Source organism: Amblyraja radiata, chromosome 3, assembly GCF_010909765.2.
Source record: "Amblyraja radiata isolate CabotCenter1 chromosome 3, sAmbRad1.1.pri, whole genome shotgun sequence".
NCBI lineage: Eukaryota > Metazoa > Chordata > Chondrichthyes > Rajiformes > Rajidae > Amblyraja > Amblyraja radiata.
Genome location: NC_045958.1, coordinates 51,005,291 through 51,031,112, shown reverse-complemented (window position 1 = coordinate 51,031,112; position 25,822 = coordinate 51,005,291). Strand labels below are relative to the sequence as shown.

Genomic DNA, 25,822 nt, shown 5'->3' with positions numbered 1-25,822 from the left:
CTAATCAAGTATCTGTCTGCTTTAAAAATATCCATTGACGGTCTCCACAGCCTTCTGTGGCAAAGAATTCCACAGATTCACCACCTCTGCCTCTGGTTAAAAATGTTTTAGGCAAATGGAAAATATGGATATTACCATATTCTTAAGATTACCAAGACAGTCCATTGTATGTTAGCCTCGAAATGTGTGACACATTTTAGATCAATGAAATATTAAAACTAAACAAATAAAGTGGGAGTGGGAGTTGTGTACAGGCCACCTAACAGTAGTAGTGGAGTTGGGGTTGGCATCAAACAGGAAATTAGAAATGCGTGCAACAAAGGTAAAACAGTTATAATGGGTGACTTCAATCTACATATAGATTGGATGAATCAAATTGGCAGGGGTGCTGAGGAAGAGGTTTTCTTGGAATGTATGCGGGATAGTTTTCTAAACCAACATGTAGAGGAACCAACGAGAGAGCAGGCTATTCTAGACTGGGTATTGAGTAATGAGGAGGGGTTAGTTAGCAGTCTTGTTGTGCGTGGCCCCTTGGGCAAGAGTGATCATAATATGGTTGAGTTCTTCATTAGGATGGAGAGTGACATAATTAATTCAGAAACAAGGGTTCTGAACTTAAAGAAAGGTAACTTTGAGGGTATGAGACGTGAATTGGCCAAGATAGACTGGCAATTGATTCTTAAAGGGTTGACGGTGGATATGCAATGGAAGGCATTTAAAGGCTGCATGGATGAACTACAACAATTGTTCATCCCAGTTTGGCGAAAGAATAAATCAGGGAAGGTAGTGAATCTGTGGATAACAAGGGAAATCAGGGATAGTATCAAAACAAAAGATTAAGCATACAAATTAGCCAGAAAAAGCAGCCTACCAGAGGACTGGGAGAAATTCAGAGTCCAGCAGAGGAGGACAAAGGACTTAATTAGGAAAGGGAAAATAGATTATGAAAGAAAACTAGCAGGGAACATAAAAACTGACTGCAAAAGTTTTTATAGATATGTGAAGAGAAAAAGATTAGTTAAAACAAATGTAGGTCCCTTGCAGTCAGAAACAGGCGATTTGATCATGGGGAACAAGGACATGGCAGACTAATTGAATAACTACTTTGGTTCTGTCTTCACTAAGGAAGACTTAATTAATCTGCCGGAAATAGCAGGGGACCGGGGGTCAAATGAGATGGAGGAACTGAGTGAAATCCAGGTTAGACGGGAAGTGGTGTTAGGTAAATTGAATGGATTAAAGGCCGATAAATCCCCAGGGCCAGATAGGCTGCATCCCAGAAGTACTTAAGGAAGTAGCCCCAGAAATAGTGGATGCATTAGTGATAATTTTTCATAACTCTTTAGATTCTGGAGTAGTTCCTGAGGATTGGAGGGTTGCTAATGTAACCCCACTTTTCAAAAAGGGAGGGAGAGAGAAAACGGGGAATTACAGACCAGTTAGTCTAACATCGGTAGTGGGGAAACTGCTAGAGTCAGTTATTAAACATGGGATAGCAGCACATTTGGAAAGTGGTGAAATCATTGGACAAAGTCAGCATGGATTTATGAAAGGTAAATCATGTCTGACGAATCTTATAGAATTTTTCGAGGATGTAACTAGTAGAGTGGATAAGGGAGAACCAGTGGATGTGTTATATCTGGACTTTCAGAAGGTTTTCGACAAGGTCCCACATAAGAGATTAGTATACAAACTTAAAGCACACGGCATTGGGGGTTCAGTATTGATGTGGTAGAGAACTGGCTGGCAGACAGGAAGCAAAGAGTAGGAGTTAACAGGTCCTTTTCAGAATGGCAGGCAGTGACTAGTGGGGTACCGCAAGACTCAGTGCTGGGACCATAGCTATTTACAATATATATTAATGATTTGGACGAGGGAATTGAATGCAACATCTCCAAGTTTGCGGATGACACGAAGCTGGGGGGCGGTGACAGCTGTGAGGAGGATGCTAGGAGGCTGCAAGATGACTTGGATAGGCTGGGTGAGTGGGCAAATGCATGGCAGATGCAGTATAATGTGGATAAATGTGAGGTTATCCACTTTGGTGGCAAAAACAGGAAAGTAGACTATTACCTGAATGGTGGCCGATTAGGAAAAGGGGAGATGCAACGATACCTGGGTGTCATGGTACACCAGTCATTGAAAGTAGGCATGCAGGTGCAGCAAGCAGTGAAGAAAGCGAATGGTATGTTAGCATTCATAGCAAAAGGATTTGAGTATAGGAGCAGGGAGGTTCTACTGCAGTTGTACATGGTCTTGGTGAGACCACACCTAGAGTATTGCACACAGTTTTGGTCTCCTAATCTGAGGAAGGACATTCTTACCATAGAGGGAGTACAGAGAAGGTTCACCAGACTGATTCCTGGGATGTCAGGACTTTCATATGAAGAAAGACTGGATAGACCCGGCTTGTACTCGCTAGAATTTAGAAGATTGAGGGGGGATCTCATAGAAACTTACAAAATTCTTAAGAGGTTGGACAGGCTAGATGCAGGAAGATTGTTCCCGATGTTGGGGAAGTCCAGAACAAGGGGTCACAGTTTAAGGATAAAGAGGAAATCTTTTAGGACTGAGATGAGAAAAACATTTTCTTTATACAGAGAGTGGTGAATCTCTGGAATTCTCTGCTACAGAATGTAGTTGAGGCCAGTTCATTGGCAATATTTAAGAGGGACTTAGATGTGGCACTTGTGGCTAAAGGGATCATGGGGTATGGAGAGAAAGCAGGTACAGGATACTGAGTTGGATGATCAGCCATGATCATATTGAATGGCGGTGCAGGCTCGAAAGGCCGAATGGCCTACTCCTGCACCTATTTTCTATGTTTCTACGTTTCTATGATAATGTCAAGAATGTGAAAAAACCTAGCACATTCTGTAATGCTAGAAAGCTTCTTGGATTAAGTAGGCATTGCTAACAAATTACTCACAATTTCCATCAGTGCTCACAAGATTCACTACTGTACCATTTCAGTGATGACTGCCATTGCAATGTAAAAGTAGTATAACCGTAGATGACAATTATAACCTTCGTAAATTCTAATGGGCTGGTGTTGCATCTCTATAATACTAAAACTCTTTGTTTTGTGTGTGTGTGTCTGTGTGTGTGTGGTTAATTCCTATTTTCTTCCAAACGCCAGGACGCAGCCTTCCCATTTTCACACATTCTACTCACATTTTTCCCGTCTGTTGTTTAAGTGATAAACATCTTCCCGTTGCATACCCACCTATATTTCTGGTTTTAATCGTTTAAAGTTTTAAAAACAGCCCGAAAACTCTCCCTTTTCAGAAAAAGAAAACCCGAGTGACGTCACAATGCACTCGCAAGGCAGGACGGGACACTCCAGCGCTCGTGGTGGTGGCTGCTGGCGCCCGACACCTGGTGACGAGGGTGGTGCCGCGGGTTCTGGCTGGAGCCAAGCCTGGTGCTCGAGCTGGAGTGAGCCGAGCCCGGGGCTTGGGATGGGGCCGTGACCAGGGCCGAGAAAGAAGCCGCCGCTGGAACCAAGGACGAGCCTGGGTACGGGGTCAGGGTTGTGCCCTGGAAATGAAGTCGAGGCCTGGATTGCAGTCAAGAAAGTGAAATAACCTAGCCTAGAGGAGGGAGATGGGGTGGGGAGAAGGGAGATGGGGAGGGGTGGAGGAGGGAGATGCCCCCTTCCTATCTACCCTCACTCCCACCCTCTCTACCCCCCTCCCTCTTTACCCCCCCTCCCTCTCCCTCTCTACCCTCCCCCCACTCTACCCCCTCCCTCTCCCCTCCTCCCTCTCTCTACCACGCTCACTCTCTGCCCCTCCCCCTCCCCGCCCCTCTCCCTCTCTTCCCCCCTCCCCTCCCTCTACCCCCTTCTCCTCCCTTTCTACCCCCTCCCCCACCCCTGTCCCCACTCCCTGCCCCCACTCCTCCTCTCCCACCCCCCTCCGCCCTCCCCTCCCACTCTAGGGATTGAAGAGGGAGGATGAAGAGGGGAGGGAGTGCTGGAAGATGAGGAGAATTGAGCCACGCCTGCGCAGTTGCGGGCCATGCGCGAGTTGTGCAATATTGCGTTGGGGGAACGGCTTGCGTTGGGGGAATGGGTGAGTGGTGGAATCTTGTGTTGGGGAGCAGACTTGGGTCTGCACTTGGTCTAGTTTCCCATAAATATCCATCAGATGATGGGTAACTTGAACATGAAGCCACAGCAAATGTCAAGCTATTGCAAGATCAAAAGACTGCACAAAAGAGTTATGAAAGCACAAGTAAGTAACAGGCAAAATAATGTAAGTGTACACAGCTTATGAGATCAAGGCTCTGCCTCACTTATCAGTGACAAAATCCTCGACTCCGTTTGGGGCGTGCACACTGGGAAAAGAGAGGAAGTAACCAATCCTCCAACTTTCTGGTGCCAAATAAAAAGCATCACATTTTTCGAAGGTCTACACCATGAAATTGGATCTCTCCCCAATCCTGGAACAACTCAAATTTATTTCATTGTTCTCCAGAGGAAGAAAAAGCTTTTCACAATCAAAGGAGTATTTTGCCATTGCCTTTGATCCTCAGCAGCAGCAATGGGAGGAGGTGGCAGCCCAGTATCAAATGTTGGTGTACTAGACTTTTCTAGTCTATCAAAGCAAAAATCAAATAATTATTTATTTCCTAAGTTATCCGGTTTCACCTAATCCATCTTTAATCGTCCTTTCCTTATGAGCAATGGTCAAAAAAGTGCACTCTATCCAATGGGCCCTCCTTTTTTGCCAACTCAAAAATAAACTGTTATTTTTAAATGCATATTGGCTGCAGGATATAGTGTCACAAATACTGGGAGCAAGAGATCCTTTGACAAACATGCCCACAGATCTATCCATACCACATTATTCTCTTTCAAAGTTCCTCCTTATGAATTAAGAAAATAAACCATCTTCTCAGGCCTATTGCCAATCTTAAATAAATGGACAATCGCCGAGTTGTACCCAGGTTTAAGTTTGCATTAGATGCAGTTCTACCAATGCAAAAAATAAAACAGATGTAACCATGGCTTTTAAACAAAAATCCTGCATAACTGGAAAAAGCATTTTAAAATAAATACTTGGGAAGATACAATGTGAATGTCTTGAAATTAAACTGTTTACACAAGAACACAGATTGGAAGCATTGAAAAACAAAATCAAATAGCACTCATTTAACATTTCATTTCTCCACACTGATTACAGAACAAATTTCTTTTGGCTCTTAATTTGCAAAGAACTGTTACTTTTCATGTACCCCTTATCTGGTTTTATGTCACTTACATGTCACTATGACAACAGAATAAACAGTCAATTTATGTGAGAGCAGTGATTGAAAATATATTTTTGTTAAATTGCGCGCATTACAAATTACTCACCTACCTATCAAGCTGCTAGATGTCTATATGGGGATAACACCCAAACTGCAGCAAGGCAGCAAATAACCAGAGGACTTGTACAGAAATAAACCAAATTAGCATGCCTGACTAGTTTACAATAGCCATCAAGGAAGTCACGGGTATACACGTGGTCAACAAGACTAATGTGTGAGTACGGTTGCACTCTTAAGCTGCAACATGACTAAACCCAGGTAAATCTACTGCCAAGTGTAGGTACAGAAACCCAGTAACATTTTTTTAGCAGTCATACATTCTTGAAAAACTTCTACTATGTTGTATAAAATTAGACAAGTTATTTCAGATAAACAAAAGATTGCAGAAAAATGGAATTGGGAGCAAAAATATACAGACTGCTGGAGTAATGCCCCTGTCCCACTTAGGCGATTTTTTAGGCGACTACAGGCGACTAGGCTGTCGCCACATGGTCGCCGGGGAGTCGCCTGTATGCTCGTGCGTAATCTCCTCAGTCGCCCAAAGAATCATAGTGTTTTTCTGGTCGCCACTGGATTTTGGAATGTTCAAAACCTTTCAGCGATAGTCGGCTTGAGCATAGCTTGACTTCTCCTGGCGTAGGTGCTGTCGTAGGTTGTCGCCAGGATGACGCACGTTGTCGGCGGTGCTGACATTGGTGAATTCCATTGGCGACTCACCGAAATAACGGCGACTGGACCCCCCCCCACGACAATGTCCACGACAATATCTACAACAACCTACCACCTAGTTGACGTCAACCTATGTCAATCGGCGACAGGTATTGGCGACTGAATTGTCTTACCTTGTCGTAACGTGTCGCGGTTGGACGTAGGTTGTCGTAGGTGTGGTCGTAGCTGGACGTCCTAATGGGTCGCCGGTTGTCGGTAGCTTGCCGTAGCTTGACTTCAACTTGGTGGTAGGTTGTTGTAGACATTGTTGCTGGGGGGTCCAGTCGCTGTTTTTTCGGTGACCTACTACGACTATGACAGTCGCCGAAAAAAAATAGCCGAAGTGGGACAGGCCCATAACTCAGCAGCATCTAGACCTCCAGTGGGTCTTGACCTTCACAGACAAGATATTTCAGCAGCTTCAGGTCTTTTCCATGTGGTCTTGTAAAATATAGTTGGGCAATCATTTCATTCAATGCAATGTCAATAATGTCAATAATGTGCATTTACACAACCACTGATGTAATGCAACATTGCAAATTTCTCAACAGGGCATTAACATCTGAATTTAACACAAACAGTTACGACAAGTTACCAAAGAGTTATCAGAGGGAGCTCTTAACAGATACAGGTGGATGAACTGTGACAGGGATAAATGTAGTAGTCTTGGAGGTTGGCAGGCCATCCCAGGTTAACAAGACACGTGGAATTTCAACTTCTTGATTATACAGTCAAGACGGTCAGATTTTCAGTTTACAGAGTTATCAAGGGTTATGGAACACAAGCAGGAAAGTTCAGCAAAGCCAAGATCAGATTAGCCACAATCTTACAGAACCGCAGAGCCTCACGACCAACATCTGCCTCTGTTTCTCATGTTGTTACATGTTGCATCCACACAATGCAACAACTGAGTGAGTCAGTCTGGAGTGAATCACACAATTCAACATTAATGATCTGTAGCATGATTACTTAATTTAAGTCATAGCCGCAGAATAGCAGCTCAGAGCAAATTCCCACCTCAGGCGTGGATTTATTTGTTATTGTAGATTTTGGACAAAAATTAGTCTTCGATACTGATGCCAACAGACACTATTCAACCACAATGCACTCCATTCACATGTTTTATTCTCATTAGAGCAATTGAAATGAATTCAGAACATTGAGGATGACTAAAACTACCACACATTTGGCACAAATGGTCACAACCTAACTATTAATCATCAGTTGACAGTTACAGGGAGCGCAGTAAAATTGATTCATTCAAGTGTTTCATGAAAGTATTAGCAAATTGAAGTGAACTGTCCAGTCATTAAGGGACAAAAACATTCAGTCCACAAGATTTAAGACTCCAAAGATAAAGCCCTGACTTGCTCATGCCCACCATAGCATAGGTGTGTGAATGTTATTCCGTATTGGGATGAGAGATACCTCCAAGAAGATTTAAGGTTGCACATTAAAATAAAAAATTAAACAGCCAAATAATTTGTTTTGGCCTAAAATAAAAACCCTTGCCAAAGTGAGTCAGAGTGATACAGCGTGGCACCAGGCCCTTCAGCTCAACCTGCCCACATCGGCCAACACTAGTTCCACCTGCCTGCGCTTGGACCATGTACCTGTCTAACTGTTTCTTAAATGTTGGGATGCCAGCCGTTACTACCTCCTCTGGCAGCTTGTTCCATACACCCGCCATCCTTTGTGTGAAAATGTTACCCCTCATATTCCTATTAAGTCTTTTCCCCTTCACCTTAAACCTATGTCCTCTGGTCCTTGATTCACCTACTCTGTGCAAGAGAATCTGGGCATCTACCCGATTGGCACTCCATGAGATAGAGTCCCAGCCAACTCAACCGCTCCTTATAGCTCAGACCCTCCAGTCTTGGCAACATCCTTGTAAATCTTCTCTGTACCCTTTCCAGCTTGACAACATCTTTCCTATAACATAGTGTCCAGAACCGAACACAATACTCTAAATGAGGCCTCACCAACGTCTTCTACAACTGCAACATGACCTCCCAACTTCTATACTCAATACTCTGAATGAGCCAAAAGCCTTTTTGATCACCTTATCTACCTGCAACTCCACCTTCAAGGAACCATGCACCTGCACTCCTACCATTCACACTGTGTCGGTCCTGCTCATGTTCGACCTTCCAAAATGCAACACCGCACATTTCTCGGTCTTAAATTCCAACAACCACTCCTCAACCCAGCTGGCCAATCGATCAAGATCCTGCAGCAATTTTTCATAACCATGTTCACTATCTACAAAACCACACACTTTTGTATAACCAGGAAACTTGCTAATCATGCCATGTATGTTCTCATCCAAATGATTGATGTGGATAACAAACAGTAACGGGCCCTGTGGCACACCACTAGTCACAGGCCTCCAGTCCGAGAAGCAACCTTCCACCATCATCCTCTGCTTCCTTCCATGAAGCCAATTTTCTATCCATTCAGCTATCTCTCCTTGGATCCCAAGTGATCTAACCTTCCAGAGAAACCTACAATGCGGAACCTTGCCAAATGCTTTGCTGAAGTAAATCTCACTGATCATCTTATCTGCAAATACCAAGAGCTCAAATCTGTTTAGTTGAATCAAGTAATCAAATTACACGTCCCTCTTAACCGAAAGGTCTGGCACAGGGGTGGGGAACCTGCGGCCTTAAGGACGCATCCGGCCTTCTAGGCCATTAAGTGCGGCCTTTTGAATGAATTCAAATTTTGTAGAACAAATCCTTTTATTTTTAATATTGTTTTTGTTCGTCTTTTATTATTTATATCTATATTACTAAATCTCTGATCTTGACCGCTTTTGGCCTACTGTGCTGCGATTTCCGACAGAACGCCGCCACCTACGGCCGTCATTTTTGGCCACCTCGCTCAGAGCCCCCCTCCGCCTTACGGGTGCGGAGGATTTTTCCCATCGATGACAAATCAGAGATATATTAATGTTTTAAAAAAACCCTTAATATGGTTTGAAAATGAAAATATGGTTTGTTTGAAGTAAAAAGGCACTGCCTGCAAATGGTTGTTTGGATGCTTTGGCTTGAAGTTGAAAGGCACTACTTACTGCAAATGGTGGCATGAGTTGAAAGGCACTACTTACTGCAAATGGTGGCTTGGGTGCTTTGGCTTAAAGTTGAAATGCTCTATTTACTGCAAATGGTGGCTTGGGAGCTTTGGCTTGGAGTTTAAAAAAATCACCATTCTCTCTGCTGCACCTGCTGGAGGGAGGGGGAGGGACTATAAAACCAGGAAGTGGTGTGCCTCCCTCACTCACCCTCTGCAAGATGGATGAAGCCAAGGGTCATGTCTCTCTGAGCTCTGAATAACACTGAACAAATGTCTACACAATTGTGAGTACCCTTAATGTGGTTTGAAAATGAAAATATGTTTTTTTTGAAGTAAAAAGGCACTGCCTGCAAATGGTTGTTTTGGGTGCTTTGGCTTGAAGTTGAAAGGCACTACTTACTGCAAATAGTGGCTTGGGAGCTTTGGTTTAAAGTTGAAAGGCACTACTTACTGCAAATGGTGGCTTGGGTGCTTTGGCTTGAAGTTGAAAGTCACTACTTACTGCAAATGGTGGCTTGGATGCTTCGCTTGAAATTGAAAGGCACTACTTACTGCAAATGGTGGCTTAGGTGCTTTGGCTTGAAGTTGAAAGGCACTACTTACTGCAAATGATGGCTTGGGTGATTTGGCTTGGTTGAAAGGCACTTCTAACTGCAAATGGTGGCTTGGGTGCTTTGGCTTGAAGTTGAACGGCACTACTTGCTGCAAATGGTGGCTTGGGTGCTTTGGCTTGAAGTTGAAAGTCACTACTTACTGCAAATGGTGGCTTGGGTGCTTCGCTTGAAGTTGAAAGGCACTACTTCCTGCAAATGATGGATTGGGTGATTTGGCTTGAAGTTGAAAGGCACTTCTTACTGCAAATGGTGGCTTGGGTGCTTTGGCTTGAAGTTGAAAGGCACTACTTACTGCAGATTGTGGCTTGGGAGCTTTGGCTTGAAGTTTAAAAACAAAATCACAATTCTCTCTGCTGCCCCTGCTGGAGGAAGGGGGAGGGACTATAAAACCAGGAAGTGGTGTGCCTCACAGTTTCTGCAAGATGGATGAAGCCAAGGGTCACGTCTCTCTGAGCTCTGAATAACACTGAACAAATGTCTACACAACTGAGTACTCTTAATGCGGTTTGAAAATGAAAATATGGTTTGTTTGAAGTAAAAAGGCACTGCCTGCAAATGGTTGTTTGGGTGCTTTGGCTTGAAGTTGAAAGGCATTACTTACAGCAAATGGTGGCTTGGGTGTTTTGGCTTGAAGTTGAAAGGCACTACTTACAGCAAATGGTGGCTTGGGTGCTTTGGCTTGAGGTTGAAAGGCACTACTTACTGCAAATGGTGGCATGAAGTTGAAAGGCACTACTTACTGCAAATTGTGGCTTGGGTGCTTTGGCTTGAAGTTGAAAGGCACTACTTACTGCAAATGGTGGCTTAGGTGCTTTGGCTTGAAGTTGAAAGGCACTACTTACTGCAAATCGTGGCATGAGGTTGAAAGACACTACTTACTGCAAATGGTGGCTTGGGTGCTTTGGCTTGAGGTTGAAAGGCACTACTAACTGCAAATGGCGGCTTGGGTGATATGGCTTGAAGTTAAAAGGCACTACTGCAAATGCACTTCCTGTTTGCACTGTATATTGATTTTAGATAAAACGCTACACTTACGGCTGTGATTTTTGGCCATCTTACTCAGTCCCCCTCCGCTGAGCAGGTGCAGAGAATTCTTCCCATCAATGTAAAATAAAAGTGTTTTTAGTGTTTAAAAAATGTTGAGAATCTCTCTCCTGTCAATCACGCCCTGAAAGCCACACCTTTTTCGGTGGGAGGGGGAGGGGTTATAAAACCCGGAAGTGTGGGTGTGGCTCAGTCTCTGCATGATGGGGGAGGGAGAGGTCATGACTCTGTCTGAGCTGTGAATCAACTGAACACACTGAATGTCTACTGAACTGTAAGTTTGGTGTTTTGTGTGGTTTTATGGTGGTTTCACCCTGCATGAAATGGTATGAAGCTGCATTTGAATTTGGTGACCTTGGACCCTGCTTGAAGTGGAATAAAACTGCACTGAATTTGGTGGCCTTGCACCCTGCTGAAAGTGGTATGAAACTGCACTTGTATTTGGTGGCCTTGGATCCAGCTTGAAGTGGTATGAAACTGCACTTAAATTCGGTGGCCTTGCACCCTGCTAGAAGTGGTTGGAAACTGCACTTGAATTCGGTGGCCTTGCACCCTGCTTGAAATGGTAGGAACATGGATTTGAATTTGGTGGACTTGCACCCTGCTTTAAATGGAATTTCAAGGAATAGTCATGAGTCAACTGCCAGCCCACCAGCCGTGAGTGAGCTGCCAGCAGATCAGGCTTGAGGGACTGAGCTGCCACCCGAAGAACCCATACCAGCACTCCAGAAAGCCCCCCCACTGGCCACCAATATTGTAATTGGTGGAGAGGTGGAATATTGCGTCGGGAGACCAGCCCTCCCGTGTGAGCATGGGACCCAACGGGTCCCACTTAGTCTAGTTTAATCTTAAAATTAACGTATTTAAAATAACAAAGTGTAAAAGAAGATTCAACGAAATAATCCTCCCCGACTGACGGCCACAATTAAAACATGAGGGCTATTTTAACACCTGTTATGCTCATGATTTAGTTCTAATGCGACTCTAGGATGTACGTTAACCTCCCTGCCTGACTGGCGCCACCACCGCCTGAGGCTGGTTGAAGAGAGGGAAAATGTCGGGGAGAGTCCGCTAGCCATCAGGTCTTCAGTATTCTTAAAAATGAAATTTCGGATGAACATTTTCCACAGCTAGCGAAGGTCATTGATGAACAGGAGGATTCATGCTAATCATTTGAAGAATACGCAGTTGTTATAGACTTATTAATTAAAGAATACAATGAAAGGTTCACTGACTTTGAGAATCATGACATCACACTCAAATTAGCATTTCAACCTCATCTAGTTGATGTCTCCAAGGCTCCTAAAGAACTACAGATGGAATTGATTGAGCTCTCAGAAGATGACATTTTAAGTTCCTTATTTGACGCTAAGAAAGTTCCGATTGAAATATGGAAAAATGCAATAGAATACCCAAGTCTTCGGCAACATGCATGAAAAATGCTTTCTTGCTTTTCAACCACTTATTGCTGCGAATCTACATTCTCCTACCTAATCCAAATCGAGACACCCTTAAGGTCACAAATGACGGATACCCATCTAGAAGATCAGCTGAAACTGTGTACCTCCATGTTGCAACCAAATATTCAAATGCTTTCCCACAAAAAGCAGTCACAACAAAGTAATTAAAAGGTTAGTTAACTTTAGAATTAACAAAATGTTTTCATTTTCTTGAAGTCAGTATATAGTAGTTAGATTTTTACAAAATAATGTACATTTTGAAGTATATCTAATTGAAGTTTCTCGGATGCGGCTTTATTAGATTACAGCTAACTTAATGCGGAATTCCAACATGAAAAGGTTCCCCACCCCTGGTCTGGGCACCATTGGCAGGTGAAAGCTACAATGAGATGCTGCTTCCATGTTTACTGGTGCAGGAAAGGAACAGATTCCAAACCAATCCCACTGAATGCTGCCAGATATTTTATTCAATTATTATGACCTACCAGTAATAGTGGTGACTATTACCCAAGCCATTAGGTACCTGCATCATTTGGATGATAATTCTGGGGTGGGGGGGGGATGAGCGGCTTTCAACGGTGGTCGGTTGCTTTCCTGGATTCACCCCAATCTTTTAACGGTTTACTGATTGGGTTTCTTAGGTCTTAGGATATCTGGCCAAACATTACTCGAGGCACATCACAGATTTGACTTCAGCCAATGAAAAAGCCTGCAGGGGTGCCATCTTCTGGACAGTAATATCACTGCATTAACTAACTGGTTGAGACTGACTGTGCTTATAAACAGAATCTGCAGCTTTGCACATCAATTACTATTTTATTCCAGATTTTAAATTAGTTGGACCCGTCCATTGAAGGTGAGGTTTCTTCGTCGAGTGCATGGTTGGATGGGGACTTTTCTTTGTGGTTAGCCAATGGTCTGCAACATCTAAAACTCATCTGGAACAAGAAAAGTTGGATCCAGAGGATTGAGTGATCACAGGGAGGGCAGTCTAGGAGAACAGCAACCACTGTTATTTTCATTGCAATTGTTTGGCTCCTCAGTGACAAATTCTTGACACATGGCAACATTATTACGAGAAATCTTTGCTGTAGCCAAGCTTCAAAATGAGAAAAAAATAATCCAAATTCCATTGTTTTGCAGAGATTTCTATTTGTATAGAGTGACAAGACTCCAGCTGAAGTAGGTAGATGCCCTAAATGCCAAATGGAAGGATTCAGACTAGACGCCAGCCAATCTAATAATGCAATAATAATGTTATAACCACTAACACAACCAGCTCCATCAAATTCATGCACCATCCTCACAAACAGGAGCCTCAATAAGTATTTATTGTATATCTGGGGAGAAAGGGCATCAATAATACCAGTGACCAAGTGCAGCAAGCTGACATGCCTCAATGACTACATGAAGTGCCTTGAGAGGTTGGTTATGACATTATGGCATGTCAACTTCCGCCTTTATGAGCACCCGAATCCACTAACATTTCCCAACTGTCACATTAGATGAGCTGGGGGGGTGAGATCTTGCTGACTCTCCAGTCTGCATGGAACCACTTGGATAATAAGACAACGTGTCAGGCTGTTTAAAAACTGCAGTTCGGATACAATCAGTCAAATATGCTCTCTACTGTACCCTGTAGATGTTAGACAAGAGAATTTGTTGACATATCAAATCTCCTCAATCTTTTATGGAAGTAGAGGAGTTGATGAGCTTTCTTTGTGACTGAATCAATGTGCTGGGCCCAGGACAGTTCAGAGATCTGCACACAAATGTTTTTGAACATGTCAGCCAATTTTAATGGAATTTGAAGGATATGATTACTTGGCTGGGAAAACTTAATCAAAAAGGTTAATAAAAAAAATCTTGATTTTCTAATTCTTATGCCAATGCAAAATTGAGTGAAAAGTCAATAGTGTTTAATTGTCCTATGTACTAACAACAGAACAATGGCATTCTTACTTCCACAATAACAGCCCACAGTACTCATGGATAACATAATAAACAAAAATCACTAAATTAAGAGCCCCAATACTAGTGCAAAAAAGCCCAAAGTCCTTTGTGTAACCAAAGACAGTCCATAGTTTAGTGTAGTGCAGTATTCTGGAGTGTGATGGTTGCTGGGAAGAAGCTATTCTTGAACCTGGCAGCCATGGTTTTCAGACTCCATTACCTTATTCCCAATGGTAGGAGTGAAATGAGAGTGTGGCAAGGGTGTTGTGGGACCTTGATGATTGATGCTGGCTGCCTTCGAGGCAGCTGCTCCAACAGAGCACTTTGAAAGTGGGGAGGTCAGTACCTGTGATGGACTGGACAGTGTTCATCACTTTTTGTAATCTCCTTCATTCCTGGGTGGTGGAGTTGCTAAACCAGGCTATGATGCAACCAGTTAATTAACATATCAATATGCTCTCTATTGTACACATGTAGGCATTTGAGTATTAATTGACATTACAAATCTCAATCTTCTGAGGAAGGAGAGGCATTGATGGACTTTCTTTATCATTGCATCAATGTTCATTGTTAATGTAGATTTGTTTTTAAACTGTAAACCCAGCTCCAATCCTTGTGGCACACCACTGGTCACAGGCTTCCAATTAGGAAAAACAATCCTTCACAAATACCCCTTGACTTGTTCCTCCAAGCCAATTGGCTAACTTACCTTGGATTCCAAACACTCTAATTTTACAGACTAACCTTTGTCAAAGGCCTGGCTAAAGTCTTTCCTGACAACGTTCACTGCCTTGCTCTTCTTAGTCTTCTTAATGACCTATTCAAAAACTCTGTTAGTGTGGGTAATGTTCCCACACACAAATGAATGCTGGCTATCCCCAACTAGTCAGTGCCTATCCAAATCCTGACAAATCCTGTCTAGGATGCTCAAGATGAGCATGGCCATCTTTGTGTGGAACCACAAGAGATGGGGGAAGATATCAACTGAAAACGTAATCAAGAAGTCCCCAATAACAATTTTAAGTTCCATTTGGAAATTAATTTGCTCCCTCCTTTAGTTGGTCTTCTGGGAGTATCATAGGAATCCATCGGGAGGATTGAAGAATTTGTGCAGGGGAAGATAGATTTGACTATTACCACAACAGTGTATCAACATCTGTTACACAGCAGACACACCAGACTGCAGATGTTGGAATCAAGAGCAAAAAATAAACTGCTGAAAGAACTCGAGCAGCATCGGTTGAGGAAATGGGAGGGCAGATGAAAGTCCTGTTGCGGGGACTCAATCTGAAACACTAGGTAGACACAAAATGCTGGAGTAACTCAGCGGGTGAGGCAGCATCTATGGAAAGAAGGAATGGGCAACGTTTCGGGTCGAGACCCTTCTTCCGACACGGTCGGAAGAAAGGTCTTGCCCCGAAACATCGGCCATTCCTTCCCTCCATAGATACTGCCTCACCCGCTGAGTTACTCCAGCATTTTGTGTCTACCTTTGATTTTATCCAGCATCTGCAGTTCTTTCTTACACACTAACCATCACTTTGTCATCACTGAACCGAATAGTTTAATGAGTAGAGTTCTTCTATCAGTTCGTTTTTCGCTCTGTTATTGATATTCAGTTCACAGAAAACATTTATATACCCAAGTCAAGGAACAGAATTATAATTACGAGGACAGTGGTCCTGGTACATAGAAAAGAACAACATAGGAACATACACTTCAGCCTACAATGTCCATGCCGAACATGATGCCAAATTAAACTAATCTCCTCTGCCTGCATGTGACTCGTATCCCTCCATTCCCTGCCGATCCATATGCTTATGCTAAAAAGCCTTTAAAAAACCTATTGTAACTGCCTTCAACACCACCACTGGCAGCTTAATCCAATACCCACCACTGTTTAAAAGAAACAAACTTGCCCCTCACATTCCCTTCAAAGTTTTCCTTTCTCAACTTGAAGCTATGCCTTCTAGTCTTTGGCATTTCCATTCTTGGAAAAAGGGTCTGAATGGCTACCTTATCGCTGCCTCAGTTTTATAAACACCCATCAGGTGCCGTCGTCGTCCCCCCCCCCCCCCCCCCCCCCCCCCCCATGCTTTTCACACTTCAGAGAAAACAATCCATCTTTGTCCAACCTCTCCTTATTGCTAATACCGCATAATCTAGGAAGTATTCCTGTAAACCTCTTGTGCACTCTCCCCAAAATCTCATCCTTCGGGTAATGGGATGGCCAGAGTGGATGCAATATTCAAATCGTGGCTGAACCAAAGTCCGATAAAGTTGCGTCACGACTTCCCAAACTCTTGCATTCCTAATATTAATAAATAATAACAATAAGACAGTTTAAGCTTCAAAGGCGGAATTCATTACCTCATCAGTGGTTAAACTTTGAAACAATAATATTCTAGAAAATTAGAACTGTTTTCCATTCTTTACCTGTTTAATTCCCATGCCAGACTAATGGACCATCCTGACATTATCTTGTGCACAAAACGATTTTAAGAATATTGCAAAACTAATCTAATAACAAGTGAAATTTCCCACAAGCAATTAGGCATATCAGACAAAAACGCAAAGTTTGTATGTTTCAATAGTTATAGAAATTGATCTTATACTGTGCCCAACTTGCACACACATTTACAAAGAAAAACAGCTATCCACGCAGTTACGAGAAAGTTACGGCAGTCTAAATTTTTATTTAAATATGACCTGTTTCAGAACAAATTGTTGAATTTGTGCTCACCATATTAGTGCTCACCATATTACATTGATAGGAATCCATTAAAGCAAAAGTTCAGAACAGCACAAATCCTGTTTGAAATGTTGTTTATGGGCTCTGACTAGGTAAAATCCACATGCCCTTTAAGTTTATTACTGTGAATACTCATAGTAATGACAGAACAACTGTGATTTTAAGCCTGTGATCATCATCACCTAGAAACCATACCAGCAGAGTCCCAACCACTGGCAAGAGATAAAAGCATGCTCCTTATTATATAAAACAAATTTGATTTTTTTTTGTACCATTATTCACTCTGATTAAATATTTGCTTTCATATTCCATCCAAGATGGTAATTCTGTACAGAGATGGATGACTTTTCAAAAATGTTCACAGACAAAGAAAGTAAAGGCCAAGATTTTTAAAATAATGCTGAAACAAGGAACTGCAGATGCTCATTAATACACAAAAGTACACAGCGTGCTGGAATAACGGAGCAGGTCAGGCTCCCTCCAGAGATGCTGCCCGACCTGCTGAGTTACTCCAGCACTTTGTGTCATTTAAAAAAGTGCTGTTGAACATACTTGCTTTGCACGGTCTCAACCGATACCTGCCAAAAAAAGTAATGCCCAAACAAATTGTATGTTTGGGCATTATTTTTCAAAATTATTCATGAAATCTGAGCAGAGTATTTAAACTTACGAAATTGGTGGACATTTTAGATTGCTTTAAGAAATTAATAAAAGATGACCACGGCACTCTGCACAAGGCCTTGCGATGGTCACCACCCTAAAATTCAACATCCTGCATGAAGACACACAGGCTAGGATCGTAACCACTGAGTGAACAAATCAACCTCAGAGTCAGCGTCAACCAAATCTGTATGATTGACTTGACACACCTTCCAAATCTTTTTCTGCACAATGTCACATCTCACTTCCCACAAGAACATAGAATATAAAATAGTACAGCACACGAACAGGCCCTTCGGTCCACAATGTCTGTGTCAAACAGGATGCTAAGACTAGCACTGATCTGCCTGCACATAATCCATATCCTTCCATATCAAAATGCCCGCCCAAAAGTTTCTTAAATACCACTATCTGATCTGTTTCAACCACCACCCCTGCGTGTCATGCACCCACTACCATCTGTGTAAAAAGCTTGCCCTGCAAATCATCTTTAAACTTTGCCCCTCTCAGCTTAAAGCTATGCCCTCTAGTATTTGATTTTTCCATCCTGGAAATAGGATCTGACTATCTACTATATCTATGTCTCTCAATTTTATATACTTTATTAGGTCTCCCCACAACTCTAGCATATTAGAGAAAACTATACAAGTCTGTCCAACCTCTCCCTAATACCTCACAATCCAGGCACCATTCTTGTAAATCTCCTCCATACCTTTTCCAAAGCATCCACATCCTTCCTCTATTGGGGCAACCAGAACCGAATGCAACACTCCAAATGAAGCTGAAACCCTATAAAGCTGCAACATGACTTCCTGGTTCCTATACAATGCAGCAACTTATGGAAGCAAGCATACCATATGCCGCCTTTACCAATCTATCTACTCGGCACAGTGGCATAGCGGTAGAGCTACTGTCTTAGAGCGCCAGAGACCCAGGTTCGATCCTGACTACGGGTGCTGTCTGTATGGAGTTTGTTCACTGTTGCCATGATCTGCGTGGGTTTTCTCTGAGATCTCGGGTTCCTCCCATACTCCAAAGAGGGACAAGTATGTAGGTTAATTGGCAGTGTAAATGTTAAATTGCCCCTAGTGTGTGTAGGATAGTGTTAATGTGCGAGGATCGTTGGTCGATATGGACTTGGTGGGCTGAAGGGCCTGTTTCCGTGCTGTATTTTAAAAACTAAAAACTAAAACTACTCATGTTGCCACTTTCAGAGAATAATGGACTTGGATCTCAAAATACCTTTGTACATTAATGATCCCTGTAGGTGTGGAACCAATCTACAGGGCTAACGGAAAACTACTCAAACTACCAGCCATCAGCAATTTGTTCACTTAAACTTAAGGAAGACCATGCAATGTACATCTGCAAACATCTGCTACCACCAACCTGCTGTACAACACAGCTCCATGGCCAGATCCTGGAATATGCTTCCCATATCTCAGGAACAAACTCTGCATTTTATTTGTGTCTTCCTTCACTCTCCCCTCCGATGTACCAGCAGAACCTTTGTTTTATTCAGGAAATGGATGTCTGATGTTCAAGATATTAAATTTGACACTAACGTCATGGTCTACTAAGCAGCAGTGATCCCTGACTTGGGTATGCGTCTAAGACCTGGACTCCCTGCAGTTGGTGGGCGGCGCGACATTCGTCAGCAGCGGCCTCTGCAGTCCGTCTGCGTTTTTATTATTTTATGTCTTATGCTTTTATGTAGTTTTTGTTATTTTTGTTGGGGTATGTGTGTGGGGGGGTGGGGGTAACTTTTAAATCTCTCCCTGCACGGGAGACCCGACCTTTTCTTTGTCGGGTCTCCGTTGTCGTTGGGGCTGCAACGAGGAGCGGCCTCCAACAGGAAGACCGGGGGCTGTGGTGCCGACTACTCACCTCACCGTCGCGGAGCTGGCCGAGTCCAGAGCGGGTGGAGCGGTGGTGGACGCTGCTGCGACCCGACCCCCGGAGATTCGGTGGCTGCAACTGCGGGTTTGGCGGGCGGCACCGGGAGCCCGCGGGTCCCTGGAGGGAGACCGCTTTTCAGGGCTTCCGCAACGGCGACTTCTCCCGCCCGAGTTGCGGGGTTGAAGAGCACCTGAGCGGGGCTTTACAGCACCGCCCCGCGCGGCTTGGAATGGCTGCGGGACTCTGCGAGCGCACGCCGGGGGCTCTAACACCAAGACCCGGTGCGCGGTCTTGCATTACCCGGCGTGGCTTTAATGGCTGCGGGACAATTCGCCATCACCCACCGGGGGCTTTGACTTTGACTTTGACTGACATCGGGGGGGAGAGTGCAGTGGAGAGATAAGTTTTTTTGGCCTTCCATCACAGCAATGTGATGGATGTTTATGTAAATTATGTTGTGTCTTGGGTCTATTTGTTTGTAATGTATGGCTGCAGAAACGACATTTCGTTTGGACCTCAAGGGGTCCAAATGACAATAAATTGAATTGTATTGTATTGACACCTCATGGGACTAAGATCATAACACTCTTCAGAAACATCGATATTTACTGGAAGGATAGGGGGGGCAGAGTCAGTGTCCGCTCCCAGACCAACACGCCCAGTAGGAAGGCCCAAATGCTCAGTTGGAGCCATTTTCAGGCCATGCTTGCATGCCCCATGCCAGGCTCCTGAAGCTGGGAGAGATTATCAAGAGATAAAGCAAAACATTCAAGGATGTACACACATCCTCCTTAAAAAAAAAAAAAAGCAACATGCAGATTGATTCCTGGAAATCTTTGATGTGTAACTGCTCAAAGTAGAGAAGGAATATTTGGGATGGCATGAAGAACTTCTGGTTAATAGATCAGCAGCATAAATAACAAAAGCTGCCCACCACCTCTTAGACCACCCAACTGTCCCTCTCATCAGGCACCACCTGCCCCATTTGTAGTCAAGCCTTTGGATCCCACCTTGGTCTCAATTAACTGCCTCAAAACTCAGAGTTGGGAGCAAGTCATTCGCAATCTCAAAGGATTACACAAGAAGAAAGAGCAAGAAATTATTAAAATCCCAGAGCAAAAGGTAGTCATTAATGGTTTTAACCCGAAGGTATGCAGGGATTGGAGTTAGCCCAGTGTTTTTTATTACCTCTCTTAATGAGCCAAAGCACGCATTTGGAGAAACGTCCAAAAATTTGCACACAATACCATTCTCATGCTTATGCCGACAAACATGAAGTTTAGCAAGTGATATATTCATTGTTTTTCTCACTCCACAAAAGCTGTATGACCAAATGTTTCACATTACTGATCATTTATCAGTTCCGAAACATTTACTGTTCTTAAAATGAAGGGGATGGTTTAACTGGTGATTATTTCTAGCAATTGCAGTTACTTATCGCAGATTTTCCGAATATACGCTATTTTGCTTTAGTGCTGAAGCATGTGGATTTTTGATCATCTGATTGAAAGCAAGCTCCAGATTGCACATTTAGATTGATCTGGTTGACTAGTCTATGGAACATAGAGCAGTACAGTACAGGAATGTGCTCTTTGGTACCAAATATCCATTTTAACCCTAATGCCAATCTAAACTAATCCAGATCTGCCTGTACATGGTCTGTATCTCACCATTCCCTGCCTGTCTGCGTGACTGTCTAAATGCCTCTTAAAAGGCTGCTCTTATGTTTGCTTCCAACACACCCTCTGGCAGCATGTTCCAATGTACATGTAAAAGGAGAATTTGCCGGAAGCTTCGTTCAATTTTCACAGCGATTTGATATTTCCACCCGAGAAAGACTATCTATCCTACCTCTGCCTCTCAATGTTGTATATTTCTAACACTTTCATCCCTCAACCTCCAACCATCCAGAGAAAACAGTCCGTTTATCCACCCTCATCAAGGCAATATTCACATGATCCTTGTGCACCTTTTCTAAAGCCTCCACATACATTCTGTAATGCAGCAACCCGAACTGTACACAATACTCCAAATGTGACCTAACCAAGAAGATGTATATAGTTGCAAAATGACTTGTTGACATACCCTCATCACCAATAAAAGACAAGTATGTTTTTTTACCTTCTTTATCATCATATGTACTTATGTTGCCTTTTTCAAGGAGCTAAGGACTTGTACGCAAAATATTCTACTGTACATCAACCATTTCATAGATCCTGTCATTTACAGTATACTTTCCTCTTCGATTTGACCTGACAAAGCGCAACACCACATTTGATCAGATATAACTCCATCTGTCAATTCTCTGCCAATATTTTAAAATGTCCTTTGACATCTTTCTTCTATGTCTTCATCAATTTTCATGTTGCCTGCCAATTTACTGATGAGCTCACCCACTTGTTTGTCCATGTCATTTATATGATATAGGTATCTGCAATGATCCCTGCAGAACACCATTGGTCTCAGTCATCTCATCAATTACACCTACCCACCACAATCCTGTATTGTATGGCCAAGCCAATTTTGAATCTAATCTACTGTGTGTCCCCATGAAACCCATGTATCTTAATCTTCTGTCAGCCTACAATATAGGATCTTGTTGAATCCATTATTGAACTTTATGTGGATAACGCCACTTGCCATATCCTTCATCACCTCTTCAAAAAGTCTGTAAGATAAAGCTATGCTGACTGTGCATGCTTTTCCTGAGGCGAGGAAAGCCTATCCCCAAGAAACTTCTCCAATAATTTCCCTGCTACTGATCGAAGGCTCATGGACCTATAATGTCCTGGTTTGTTCCATGCCCTTCTTAAACAAAGAAAACATGTTGAGTATTCTCCAGTCCTCTGGAGCCATTCCTGTGGATAGGATACAAAGATCCATATCAAGTGCCAGCAATCTTCTCTCTCAATAACTGGGATCGATCCCTTCAGGCCCCTGGGACTTCCCACCTTAAACCTCTTCAAAGACCCAACACCTTCTTGATATCAACATGCAATAGCTCAAATTATGTACACCATGTAAAATCCAAGGTTGTGCTGTATATCAAGGTCTGCCATGTAAGAAAGAGAGATGAAATAGTACAGGATTCCCGCTCACCATCAGTGCCATAGAGTGAAAAATAAATAATACAATTTTGTTTTGAAATTCAATATTAAAGTGACTGATCAAGATACTGATATTTGGCACTGTGATAATGTATCCTCCCAGAAATGAATTGAAAATAAAGGATTTGGTCATATTTTGCTGGTACCATTGTCTCTTGTACATATTTTGCGTTAATTTCATTTAGGCAACGTAACTAACATAAGGTGATAAATTTGAATAGGATGGAAATAATGAGCTCAGACACTATTAGCACAATACCATTGTCACTCCAAACCTCATCAGGTTATTGGCCAAAGTGGAATAAATCAACAGATTAAAAATCCCTTTTTGGGTGTAAACAACACTGCATCACTGGAGCAATGCATGAGCCAAGCAGTTATGTTGATATTAAAGAACATTTCTGAGATTCCGATTAACTTTGTGGGACTGGAATTGACTGCTTATAACTGAAAATAGAAAGCTGAAAAAAGCTGTTTCATTCTATTGTTCTTCCTACTAGCACATCTACAACACAAATTTCAAACCAATTTTAAATTAGAAACAAAGATCTTGGTGACATTCAAAATATTCACATGACAATAGTTCTATTGCATTTAGAATGTAATGTTGGTATAACTGCAAGGGGACACCATTTCACAACCAACCTAGTTAGTTGCTCGTTTCCATTTCAGAATTGTGGCTGCCCGTCCTGTCCGCTGCAACATGAGAAAGATTGTAAATTATTAACAGGAAAACTGTAGTCCGCGCTTCTCTGCCACATCCCAAAATTAAAGTCCTGTCCTGCACGTGATGATGCTGTTGTACAGCTTGACTGGCGACAGGAAATTGTACACCCTTATCAGAAAGTTTAGATCTGCCACTAGGCATAACTTTGGGGCTAAAAAATGCACACTGACCTTCAAACGGTCCCAAACCAGACTGATAATGATCATGAAGCCACATGTGTGATTGCTCCAGTCATGTGTTTATTGTAAGCAGCCAAATCCAAAGTATTTTTTTTTTTAACCACTGGAAAAAACATTTGGCATCACAATACGTAAAATTAAAGTGAAACTTTTGAATATATTATCTTTAAAATCATAGCAATTGACAATAGCCAACCATTTAATGATCAGGAGCTTGTGCAGAAACCAGCCACCAAATTATTCTGTCAACATCCCACTGTCAATTTTGCAGTTGCAATGGTGGCAACATCAGCTAACAGCAACTCTGAAGTTAGTTGTGTAAGGTGAGCAATTTTTAAATGGAATACAAAGTCATATCAATGCCTGGCAAGCACCACCTTAAAAAAAAATGTATCTGGATTGCAATTGATCCATTACTGTTTCTACATTAACTGAGTTTTTAAAATAATGTGGTATTTATTGTTTTAGCTCATTTGCATTCTCTACTTTGTACCCTGCAAAAGTTTTTAAAAACTAAGTTGTTTTCTTCCCTTCTCTGCAGTTACAATTCGTTGATGTGACTGATTGCTCAAGAACTTTGACATTACAGTTGCTGAATGTCAGGGTTCTCCTTTGAACAGCCAACAGCTATTGACATCAGTAAAAGTTTATTCCTGGCTGATGATTTGAAAAGGGGCGCTGCAAACTTTAAACAATTGCCATTAATTGCATAATTCAACATTCCATTAAAAATAAAAGATTTACAACTGAGATCTCAGAATAGCAATGCATTGTAATTTTACTTAATTCGCTTTTCAACTGCAACTTTATATTTAACATCAAAGCAACACAATCTTCATCAAGAGGAATTTCTGTTTAAGTTCCAAAAGCGTACTTTGTAACAAAAATAAGACTTTGAAAATCTACTTGCATGATTATTTAGCATTTGAAAGTCAATGGAAAAACTAGCATTGTGACACAATGCATTTTAATACGTGCTTCTAAAGGTATTTTCCAGGGAACCCAGAGACAAGGACACAAAATTGCCTAATTATTAGTCTGGTGTTGAGAACATCAGCCTCACACCATCTCATTTGATAATGGCCATGTAGTTTTAACAAGACAACAGTGGCATCCCCAAAAGAGGGGTTCTTCGTTCCATCGCAGCAATTACCAGGTGAACAGAAGAAGTGGTTCAAACACATTTTTGGGAAAAGTGCAACATCATCATCAACTTAAAATCCTTAGTGCACAACCACTGAAAATGGAAAAGAACTCAGTCATTCAGACCTCAAGTCCATTTTTTGGGGAGTGCACAGAAGACTTGTGTAAACAGGAGTGCACCACTGGCCAAACAGCTGCCACACCAGTAAAACAGTGATGTCAGCCACCACAGAACAAGAATGGAGGCAAAGCCTCCTCAATACTGAGACACTACCTGATGCAGCAATGATATAAAGTATGCACCAGCCATTTGTTACAGTTCTCCAAGTCATCAATAGTCACAACACAGCTCGGCTTATTTAAATCATCTATAATCACACTGTCTGAGCAAATGTGAGGTATTGCATCTTGGGAGTTTGAATGCAAGGGGAGTGTATAAAGTAAATAGCAAGACCCTGAACAGCATTAATGTACAGAGGGATCTTGGCGTTTAAGTTCTCTCTAAATTCATAGGTTCCTGAATGTGGCAACACAAGTAGAGAGAGTGGTAAAACAGGGATTTGGTATGCTTGCTTTCAAAGGTCAGAGCACCGATAACAAGAGTAAGAAAATCATGATGCAGCTTTATCGGACTACATCTGGAGTATCGCGTGCAGTTCTGGTCACCCCATTTCAGGAAGATGTTGAGACTTTGGAAACGGTGAAGACGTGGTTTACTAGAATGATGACTGCATTAGGGGACTGGTTGAACAAACATGGACAGTTTTCTCCAGAATGCCAGGGGCTGAGGGAGAATCTGATGGAAGTAAATAGAATTATGAGAGGCATAGATAGGGTAGACAGTCAGAACATTTTTCCCAGGATGAAAATGTCAAACACTAGAGGATATAGCTTTGTGAAAGGGCAGAATTTAAAAGAAACATGCAACATATGGAGCGTATTAGATGCCTGGATCGTACTGCCTGGGATAGTGGTGGAAGCAGATAAGAAGGCAGATAAGATGATGGCATTTAAAAGGCTTTTAAATAGGCACATGTATATGCAGGCCATGTAAGAGAATGGATCAGGTGCAGGCAGATGAGATTAGTTTTGCTTGGCATCATGTCCAGCACAGCCATTTTAGGTAGTGTACCTTTCTATGGAGTCATAGTCATAGAATGACACAGTGTGGAAACAGGCCTTTCG

At 42.4% G+C, this 25,822-nt stretch overlaps 1 protein-coding gene across 4 annotated transcripts in view; it reads right to left on the bottom strand.

Annotated features, from left to right (window-relative positions):
• Positions 1-25,822, bottom strand: part of kank1 (KN motif and ankyrin repeat domains 1) — a 259,966-nt gene that overhangs the window by 131,913 nt on the left and 102,231 nt on the right. For 2 of the 4 annotated variants that reach the window (XM_033017791.1, XM_033017787.1), the window contains exon 3: positions 23,234-23,284. The exons of the other annotated variants lie outside the window; for them this stretch is intronic. The gene's annotated coding sequence lies outside the window, so the exon portion shown is untranslated. The remainder of the gene's footprint in view (positions 1-23,233; positions 23,285-25,822) is intronic. 4 annotated transcript variants of the gene reach the window in all.